Here is an 11,554-nt window from a genome sequence, read left to right as displayed (position 1 = left end):
GCCCCATCTTCCTTCCGAGGAGTGGCTGGTGGGTTTGAACCGCCAGCCTTCTGGTTAGCAGTCAAGTGCTTTAGCCACTATGCTACCAGAGCTCCCCTTACAAGGTTACTATCCTCTTATTGAATTTCCCTCTGAACTACAGCTGACTTTCTAGTCATTATTTCAGAACCCAGTCTGCAACAAGTACACTCCTTAGAACAATCAACCATGGAAGATAAAAAGGGCAGTATTTGCATAGGTAGATAGTTCAGAGGGGAGGAATGCATGGGAAAGAAAGACAGGGAGGGGGAGGTAGCCACAGGAAGGAAGTGAGAAGAGGACTGTTACATTGTGGGGACTACAGTCAGTGACAGGAAACAAAATGTGTATGAACTGTTTCTGCTCTGAAAACTTTCACCCAAGTCACAATTCAAAAGATTTAAAAAAGACATGCAAACAAGGCCAGAGAGGAAAGATGGTAGCTGAAAGGATTTCATGTGAAGTAGCCTCCATTAGCTCTGGACAAAGTAAATAAAACAAAATTAATCATTCAGCAGTCATGTAGGTTTTCATTATAGTTGATTTTCATAAATAAATTTGGCACATTAATAAGTGAGGTACAGAGATACAAAAGATATGGTTAATGCCAGAAAGATGCTTACAGTCTAATAGAGACATATCCCATACATTCTCTTCTTATTTTTGTCCCTTCACATTTCACGTTTCCTACAGTTTAGTTCTTAATCTTCTATAATTTTGCTGCTTCCTAAATACTTGAAAAACACATCTGTTTCATTTCAGCCTCTCTAAGTGGGTGGCGTCCAGAGTTGTATCTTGAGTTCTCAGTTTTCTGTTAAGTTTCTTTCTTGTGTCTCCAAACTCCTTATGGATATTTCAAAAGGGTTATCCTGTGGTCATTACTTAATTCATCAAGTACTAATATGAACACAATTTCCCTTCTCCAACAGTAGGTATCTTCCTACCCTCTCCATTTATTTGTGTGAGTGTGTCCAATGGTGGATGTCTCTGGATAATGCAAACAGTTAATATGATCAGCTGCTGCTAACCAAAAGGTAGGTTTGAGGCCTTCCATAGGCACCTCCAAAGAAAGGCTGGGTGATCTACTTCTAAAAATAGAACAAAATACCCAAAAGGTAGAAACAACCTAAATACCTATCAACAGATGAATTGATAAACAAAATGTGGTACATACATACAACAGAATACTACTCAGGCAGTAGAAAAAATGAAGTCTAGATACATGCTACAGTATGGATGGAACTTGAAGATATTATACTGAGCAAAATAAGTCAATCACAAAAGGACAAATATTGTATGACCTTACTTATATAAAAAGACAACAAATGGCTAATGTATAAAGAACAAAGTTTATTAATGGTTACCAGGGGCAGGAGAGAAGGAGGAAAGGAAAGGGAGATTAAAGGTGATGGAAAAATATTGTAATTGCTGTCAATAAATTGTAAACCTGTAAAAAGTTGAATTGTTGAAAGTTATGTTACAGATATACTTATGACAACAGAAAAAAAGAAAAGAGTAGCTGCTGAGACTGCTTATGGATAACTGAACATCTCATGGGATTTGGTTCCTTGGTTTGGATGTATAGGGCCAGCTTTCGTGGAACATCCAGTTAATTGCCATAATAAAGTCTTTATTATGATTTTATTTATTTATTAATAAAGTGCTTCTGTATTTCTTCCTAGTTCATAGCATAGTGTCTAGGGTCTTAAAAACTTACAAGTTTTAAAAACCTAAACATTTCCAAGCACAAAACTTGGTGTCTGTTCTCCTGGAGTACCAGAAGAAGGAAAGTCAGGGCTGAAAGAAGGACATGTAATGAGTGGTTAGTTGCCTCCATAAATAACGGCCCCCTTTGGCATGAAAACCAGAACTGGATAGTGGCAGGCTACCATTACTTGTCTGTTAGTTTGTTAACCTGTGGTGGTTTGTGTGTTTCTGTGAGGCTGGAGGCTAAGTTACAGTATTTCAAATACCAGCAGGGTCACCCATGGTGGACTGGTTTCAGCAGAGCTACCAGACAAAGAAAGGCTGGCAAGGATGAGGCCATCCACTTCTGAAATAACAGACCTCTGAAAACCTTATGAATACCAATGAACCACTATCTGATATATTACTAGAAAACTTTATGAATAGCCATGAAACATGATCTTATATAGTGCCTGATGATGGGCCCCACAGGTTGGAAGGCACTCAAAATACAACTAGGGAAGAGCTGCCTTCCCAAAATAGAGTTGATCTTAAGGATATGGATGGAGTAAAGTTTTCAGTATCTTCAGTTGCAGACAGAACATGATTCAAAACGGGAAGAAACAGCTGCAAACATTCATTAATAATCAGAACATGGAATGTACAAAGTATGAATATAGGAAAATTGAAAGTTGTCAAAAATGAAATTGAATGGATAATATCAATATATTAAGTAATAGAGAGCTGAGATGGACTAGAATTGGCCATTTTTAATTGGAGAATTATATGTTCTGGGGGGAGCTCTGGTGGCATAGTGTCTTAGGCATTTGACTATTAACCAGAAGGCTGGCAGTTCAAATCCACCAGCCACCCCTCACAGGGAAGGTTGGGCAATCTACTTTCATGGAGATACCACCTCAGAAACTCAAGGAGTGATCTGCTATTCCAGGAATGACAAATTGAGGAACAAGGGATTGCATTCATCATCAAAAAGAATATCTCAAGATCTATCTTGAAGTACAATGCTGTCAGTGATAGGATAATATTCATATACCTACAAGGAAAACCAGTTAATGCTACTATTATTCAAATTTACCCACCAACTACTGAAGCCAAAAATGAATAAATTTAAGATTTTTACCAAATTCTGCAGTCTGAAATTGACCAAACATGTAATCAAGATATATTGATAATTATTGATGATTAGAATGAGAAATTTGGAAGCAAAGTGTTATCTTTGCTCCTTAACACTTTAAAGAAGTATTTTGCAACGGATTTGACCAGTGCAATATTATATCTGATGTCTTGACTGCTGTTTCCACGGGTGTTGATTGTGGATCCAAATAAAATGAAATCCCTGACAACTTTAATCTTTTCTCTACCAGTTGTGATGTTGCTTATTGGTCAAATTGTGAGAATATTTGTTTTCTTTATTTTGAGGTGTAATCCATACTGTAGACTGAAATCTTTGATCTTCATCAGTTAATGCTTCAAATCTTCTTCACTTTCAACAAGGATTTGCATGTCGCAGGTTGTTAATGAGTTTTTCTCTAATCTTGATGCAGTGTTCTTCTTCATATAATCCAGCCTCTCGGATTATTTGCTTAGCATAAAGATTGAATAAGTATGTTGAAAGGATACAATCTTGATACACATCCTTCCTGATTTTAAACCATGTAGTATTACCTTGTTTGAATGACAGTCTCTGGGTCTATTTACAAGTTCTTCATGAGCACAGTTAACTGTTTCAGAATTCCCATTCTTCACAATGTTATCCACAATTTGTTACAATTCACACAGTTGAATGCCTTTGCATAGTCAATAAAACACAGGTAAACATCTTTCTGGTATTCTTTGCTTTCAGCCAAGATCCATCTGACATTAGCAATGGTATTCTCATTCCACATCCTCTTCTGAACCCAACCTGAACTTCTAGAATTTCTCTGCCAAAATACTGCTGTAACAATTTTTGAATTATCTTCACCAAGATCTTACTAGCATGTGATATTGATACTGTTTGATAATTTCCTCATTCTGTTGGATATCTTTTCTTTGGAATGGACACTAATACTAGTCTCTTCCAGTCAGTTGGCCGGGTGGTAGCTGTCTTCCAAATTTCTTGGCATAAACAAGTGCGTGCTCGAGCACTGCATCCATTTATTGAAACATCTTAGTGGTTATTCTGTCAATTCCTGGAGCCTTGTTTTGCACCAATTCCTTCAGTGAAGCTTGGACTTCTTCTATCAGTACCATTGGATCTTGATCATATACCACCTCCTGAATGGTTGGATATCAACCAATTCCTTTTGATATAGTGAATTTATGTATTCCTTCCATCTTTTTTTGATGTTTCCTGCATCATTCAATATTTTGTTCATACAATCCTTCAATATTGCAACTCAAGGCTTGAATTTTTTTTTCAGTTCTTTCATCTTGAGAAAAGCTGAACATGGTCTTTCCTTTTGATTTTCTAACTCTGGGTCTTTGCACATTTCGTTTTAATATTTTACTTTATCTTCAAGAGTCACCCTTTAAAATCTTCTGTTCAACTCTTGTATTTCATCATTTCTTCCATTTGCTTTAATTGATCTCCATTCAAGAACAAGTTTCAGAGCCTCTTCAACATCCATCTTTTCTTTCTTTTCTGTCTTTTTAATGACTTTTTGCTTTCTTCATGTATGATGTTTTGATATCTTCCCACAACTTGGCTGTTTTTCAGTCCTTGGTGTTCAATGTATCAAATCTGTTCTTCAGGTGACCTCTAAATTCAGGTGGGATATAATCCAGGTCTTATTTAGGTTCCCATAGACTTGTTTTAAAAGTTCTGGTGGCTTAGTGGGTAAGGCATTTGGTTGCTAATAAGATCAGAGGTTCAAACCCACCAGCTGCTCTACAGAGGGAAAATGAGGCAATCTACTTCTGTAAAGATTTACAACCTCGGAAACCCAATGGGGACACTATGAGTCAGAATTGACTTGATGGCCATGGGTTTTTTTTTTGTTTGTTATATTTTGTTGTTGTTGTTGTTGTTGTTGGTTAGATTTGTATTAATTTTCTTCAGCTTCAACTTGAACTTCCATAGGAGCAATTGATGGTCTACTCCATAGTCAACTCCTGGCCTTGTTTTGACTGATGCTTTTGAGCTTCCCCATCACCTGTTTCCACATATGTAGTCAGCTTGATTCCTGTGTATTTCATTTAATGATGTCCTCACGTATAGCTGCCATTTTGAAAAAAAAAAAAAAAAAGATATTTGCAATGAATAAGTCATTGGTCTTGCAAAATTCTGTCATTCAATCTCCAGTGTCATTTCTATTACCAAGGCCGTATTTTCCAACTACCAATGATTCTTCTTTGTTTCCAATTTTTGCATTCTAATGACCAGTAATTATCAATATATCTTGCTTACATGTTTGGTCAATTTCAGACTGCAGAAGTTGGTAAAAATCTTCAATTGCCTCATCTTTGGGTTTAGTGGATGGTGTGTAAATTTGAAAAATAGTAGTTAACTGGTCTTCCTTGCAGGCATATGGATATTATCTTATCACTTCAGAATATATCTTGAAATGTTCTTTTCAACCATGAATGTGACACTGTTCCTCTTTACTTTGTTATTCCTAGCATAGAGACCATATGATTGTCTGATTCAAAATGACCAATACCAGTCCATTTCAGCTCACTAATGCCTAGGATATCAATCTTTATGCATTCCATTTCATTTTTGACAATTTCCAATTTTCCTAAATTCATACTTCATACATTCCATGTTCTGATTATTAATGAATGTTTGCAACTGTTTCTTCCCATTTTGAGTCATGCCCCATTAGTAAATGAAGGTCTTGAAAGTTTTACCCCATCCACATCATTAAAATCAACTGTACTTTGAGGAAAGTGAGCTCTGGTGATGTAGTGGGTAAGGCATTTGGCTGCTAACCAGAATGTCAGTGGATCAAACCCACCAGCTGTTCTGCAGGAGGAAGATGAAACAATCTTCTTCCATAAAGATTTACAGCCTTGGAAACACAATGGGGATTGCTATGAGTAGCAATCAACTTGATGGCAATGGGCCTACTTTGTGGAGGCAGCTCTTCTTACTCATATTTTGAGTGCCTTCTAACCTGAGGGGCTTATTTTCCAGCACTATATCAGAAATGTTTCTATGCTATTCATAAGGTTTTCAGTGACCAGTTTTTCAGAAGTGGATTGTCCTATCCTTCTTTCTAGTCTGTCCTAGACTGGAAGCTCTGCTGAAACTTGTCCACCATGGGTGATCCTGCCATTATTTATAATACCGGTGAGATAGCCTCCAGCATCACAACAACATGCAAGCCACCACAGTATGACAAACTGACAGATGAGTGGTAGAAACAGGCATAAATACCCATATATATATAAATGCCTCTACAGATGTTTATGTGACCATGCACACAAATTAGATATGTCAATTTTTTTAGCACAAACTTCCTTTTCTCTTGGGCACTTATCAGTAGCATCATTTACTTTGGTCAGGCTGTGTTCATTACACTGACATTCTGTGCTGCTTTTCCTGCCAATAAAAATAACAATTACCTATAATCTAGACAGTAACTCCCTTTCCCCCCACCCCCACCCCAGTAACCATCAATTAACATTGGTCTCTGTATATATTATTCTTTTCTTATAAAAGTGAGATCACACAATATTTGTTCTTATGTGATTGACTTATTTCACTTAGCATTATGTCCCCAGATCCACTGTTATAATATGTTCCATGGACTCATCATTGTTCTTTATGGTTGTATAGTATTCCATCACATGTGTGTAACACATTTTGCTTATCCATTCATCCACTGAAGAACACTTAGGGTGTTTCAGTTTTATTGCTATTTTGAATAATACTTCAATGAACATAGGTATGCATATGCCTGTCCATGTCTCTTTTATTAGGTCTCTAGTATATATACCTGGGAGTTCTGGTGGCATAGTGTCTAAGGCATTTGACTTCTAACCAGAGAGCTGGCAGTTCAAATCCACAAGACACTGCTCAGAAGGAAGGTTAGGCAATCTACTTCCATCATGATACCACCTTAGAAACCCAAGGAGGAGTCGCTATGAGTCGAATCTGACTCAACAGCAGTGAATTTGGTTTGGTTTTGGTTAGTATATATACCTAGGAGTGGGATTGCTGGATCATAAAGTATTTCTATTTTTAGTTCAAAGGGCTGTTTTAATCATTAACATGCAGTTTCTAGCAAGAAGAAAACACAAAAAGTAGTAGCTCTTGTTGCAGTTGTTATTATTGTTATTATTATGAAGAAAAACTACCTCCTCGGATCCAAGTGGTGTCAGAATAGGCTGGAACCTGGAGATACTGAGGCAGGGAACTCAATTAAAAGGCATTACACAAGCAGTAAAAGCACATATTATGTGTACCATATATTATGATTTTTTTTTTTTTACTTTTTATTGTGATTTGGGTGAAATTTTACAAAGCACAGTTGTTTTACCTTCAGTAGTTCATACACATTTTTTGTGATACTTGTTACATTTCCTACAGTGTAACTTCTCACCTCTCACTTTCTCCCAATGGTTACTGTTTCTCCCAATGGTATATGTCAGTATAGCCTATGCATTCTTCCATCTCCACATTTCTCCCTATGTAAATGCTGCCCTTCTGATCACCCATGGTTGATCATTTTAAAGAGTGTGACTCCCAGGTATAGGTGTTCAGTTTGAAATCCTGTCTATTGTTTGGCTGAGAGTTAAGCCACAGGAGTGAATTCAATTCCAGGCCCAAAGGATGACTCAGGCTCATAGTCTTCAGGGTATTCCCAGTCTCTTCAGTAAGCCTGATCTTTTCTGATTTTGAATTTTGTTACACATTTTCCCCCCAACTCTATACAGGATTTCAAGTTTTTATCCTTTTTAGTGTGGTTAGAATTGATAGTCGGGCACCATCTAGTTCTTCTGGTCTCAGGGTCATATAGGTTGATGTTCTCAGGGTCCATTAATTCTTTGGACTAACTATTTCTATGTGTCTTTTATTTTCTTCACTATTCTTTGATCTAGAGGATAAGAGACCCATAGCTGCCACCTAGATGGTCACTTGCAAGCTTTTAACACCCCAGTAGTTACTCACCAAAGTAAGATGTAGAACAATACTTTTGTATACCATGTTGTGCCAATTAAGCTTAGAAAATTCCTGAAACCATGGTCCCCAGCCTACAGTAACAGCAACCCACTCCCTCAAGGGGCTTATTTGTGGCTAAGAAGTTATCCTAACTTTGCCACCTGTTATGTTTAAACTGCAACTGGACATTTTTATAGTACATACAAATACATATGTAGGAATATTGCTTGACAAATCTATGTATGGTAGTGGGTATATTTCCACTTCCTTATCCATATTTGATCTTCATGCTTGTCTACCTGTGTAGATTAGTGGTTTTTTTACTGGTAATGCAGTGTTGTGCATGCAATAGTAATTGCCTTTGCTGTCTGTATGTTTTGTACATCTCTCCATGTCTTCCTTTTCTTTAGTGATACTGTGCTAGTCACACGATTTTGTTATATTGCTTTTCTTTTCACCCAAATCAAGTCTTTCTTAATTATCCATCTATTTTCTTTCCATGCCTCTCCCTGCCCATCCCTGGTAACCGGCAAAGAAAATTTATTTCCTTGTGAAAAGTTTTCCTTGACTTTTTACAATAATGGATTCATACAATATTTGATCTTCTTTGTTTGACTTATTCCATTCAGCATAATGTTCTCCAAGTTCATCTATGTTATGAGGTGATTTGTTGATTCTTCATAATTCTTTGATGTTGCATAGTATTCCATTGTTTTTATGTACCAAAGTTTGGTAATCCATTCACCTGTTGATGCACAACTTAGATTGTTTCCATATCTTTGCTATTGTAAATAGTGCTGTGATGAACATGAGTGTGCATACATCTATTTGTGTCCTGGATCTCACCTTTCTAGGATATATTCCTAGTAATGGGATTGCTAGATCAAATGGTATTTCTATTTCCAACTTTTTAAGGAGGTGCCATACTATTTTGCAAAGTGGTTGAACCATTTTAGAGTGCTGAAAGTTACAATCTTTCCACACCTTCACCAGCATTTGTTGTTTTCTGTATTTAACTTTGTTTTATTGCTGGAGTGAGATAATATCTCATTGATTTTTTTCATTTGTATCTCTCTAATGGCTGATAGGAGCTCTGTATGGTGTAGTGGATAAGGCACTTGACCGTTAACCAGAAGGTCCATGGTTCAAACCCACCAACCGCTTTGCAGAAGGAAGACTAGGGGATCTACTTCTGGAAAGATTCATAGCCTCACCCAAAAAAAAAAAAAAAAACCAATTGACAGAGATACAAAAGATAATCCTGGATCCCTGAGCTTTGAAAGGAACTATACAGAAGTGGATTAGGCACCAACTAGTGGAAAAACCTGAAGGAAAACAGTGAGTACCGAAACAGTCAGAGCTGTGGACTGTCAGCCTCTCTGATGGGACCAACAGCCTGAATATTTCCAAGTGGTGTTGGTACCTAAGAATTGACCTAAAGATCAGCCCTGGTGACCAAGGGCTATAGGGATGACTGCACTGATAACCTATGTCTAGGAAGGGAAACAGCAAGGAGGGAGACAACCTGAGCTGTTGACTTTCCACTGTCTGGAGGGCACAGCCATTTTGATTATTTACACATGGTAGCCATTTTGGATAGTTTAAGTGACCGAGGGCACAGCCATTTTGAATGTTTATAAGAGGTGGCTATTTTGGATATTTAAAGTGACTGAGAGTGCAACCATTTTGAATCTTTACAAGTGGTACCATTTTGGATTTTAAAGTGATAGCACTCTCATTCAGATTCCAGAGACCTAAGAATAGGCTCTGTTTGCCAAGGTCAGCAAGGATATATGAGAGGCTGACAAAGGAAAGAAGACAGGTGGTAAGTGTATAAGTGCTGTCAACTAGCAAATAGAGGAGCACAGTACCCTGCTGGTGTAGATAACATACAAACAAAACAAAGAAAATGAAAATTATAGGCAAGTCACTCCAACATACAATCATCAAATAAATATAAACACAAAAATGTCACAATGCCTCGGAGACAACAGAGCATCACAGTCCACATAAAGAAGCAAGATAAAGCAGGAGAAACAGGGGACCAGGATACAGACCCAAAACACATTCCTAAGGAAGATGCAGCATTGGAACTCCCTGATAAGGAATTCAAAAGAATTATATTTAGATATCTTCAATGAATTGGGAGACAGATCAAGGAAAACACAGAGAAAATCCTAGAACAATTTCAAAAGACAATACAAGAACAAAATGACAACATAAATGAAAAATTAGAAATAATTCTAAATATACACACAGAAATTCAGAAGATCAATACTAAATTTTCAGAAATAGATAAGACATTGAATGGGCAAAGGAGCAAAATTGAATCAATGGAAGACAGAATTAGGGAGATTGAAGGCAAATACCTAAACACTTCCTTGGAAAGGGATAAATCAGAAAAAGAGATCAAAGCAAAATGAAGAAAGCATAAGGTCCATGTGGGATACCAACAAAAGGAATAACCTAAGTGTCATCAGAATTCCAGAACAGGAAGAGACAAATAAAACCACAGAGAAAATTGTCAAAGATTGGTTGGAAGAGAATTTTCCTAGTATGATGAAAGATGAGAATATACACATTCAGGGAGTCCAATGAACCCCAAAGAGGATAGACCCCAAAAGAAAATCACCCAGATATATCATTATCAAACTTACTAAAACCAAAGACAAAGAAAGGATCATGAGAGCAGCATGGGAAAAACAAAAAAGTTACCTACAAGGGGCAACCAATAAGACTAAGCTCAGATTTCGACAGAAACCATGCAAGCAAGAAGACAATGGGATGGTATATATAAAACACTGAAAGATAAAAATTTCCAACCAAGAATTATGTACCCAGAAAAATTGTCCCTAAAAAATGATGGTGAAATTAGGACATTTCCAGATAGCAGAAATAAAGGGAATTTGCTAAAACCAGACCAACCTTATAAGAGATGCTAAAGGGAGCCCTTTGGACAGAGAAGAAACAACAGCCAACAACAACTGACCATTAACACACATAATGACATAACCTAGAAACCAACCCAGTTATGAAAGTATCCAAAGTAAAGAAGTCTACAAGATTGTAAACAGGGGACCAGAGACATCAACCTACAAATGAGGACAATGACAAACCAAAAAGAGGGAAAAAACTGTGTTGTTACAGAACTTATAGATGGTAGGGAAGTCAAGACCAAGACAACAACAAGATAGAATGGATTGTTCTAAACTTGGGAAGAAAACTATAAATCACAGGGTAAACTCAAAGAAAAATAATAAACCTTCACATCAAAAAAGAGGACCAGCATAAATATTCAGTAAATACTAAAACAATAGCAATGAAGGAAGTGATAACGTGATTCATAAAGAAAATGAGCTCAGCATAGAAAATTATATGGAACAAAGAAATCAACACCATGAAAAAGCACATAACAAAAATGACAGCAACAAATTCATATTTGCTGATAGTTACATATCTAGCAAGGGACTTATCTCTAAGATTTATAGCGGAAGAGTGGATGAGCAAACTATGGTACATACACATAATAGAATGCTATGCAGCACTAAAGAATAATGTAGAGTCTGCAAAATATCACATAATATGGATGAACTTGGAGGACATTATGCTGAGTGAAATAGGTCAATCACAAAAGGACAAATATAGTATTACTTCGCTGTTGCGGAGGATCAAGGAAAGCTTTATATATGGAGGGAAGCTTTCTTTCTTGGTTGCCAGAGGTGGGGAGGGAGGGGAGAGAAC

Source organism: Orycteropus afer, unplaced genomic scaffold (assembly GCF_000298275.1).
Source record: "Orycteropus afer afer isolate SDZICR_OR568_19922 unplaced genomic scaffold, OryAfe1.0 scaffold00325, whole genome shotgun sequence".
NCBI classification, from domain to species: Eukaryota; Metazoa; Chordata; class Mammalia; order Tubulidentata; family Orycteropodidae; genus Orycteropus; species Orycteropus afer.
This window is presented reverse-complemented; position numbering follows the sequence as displayed.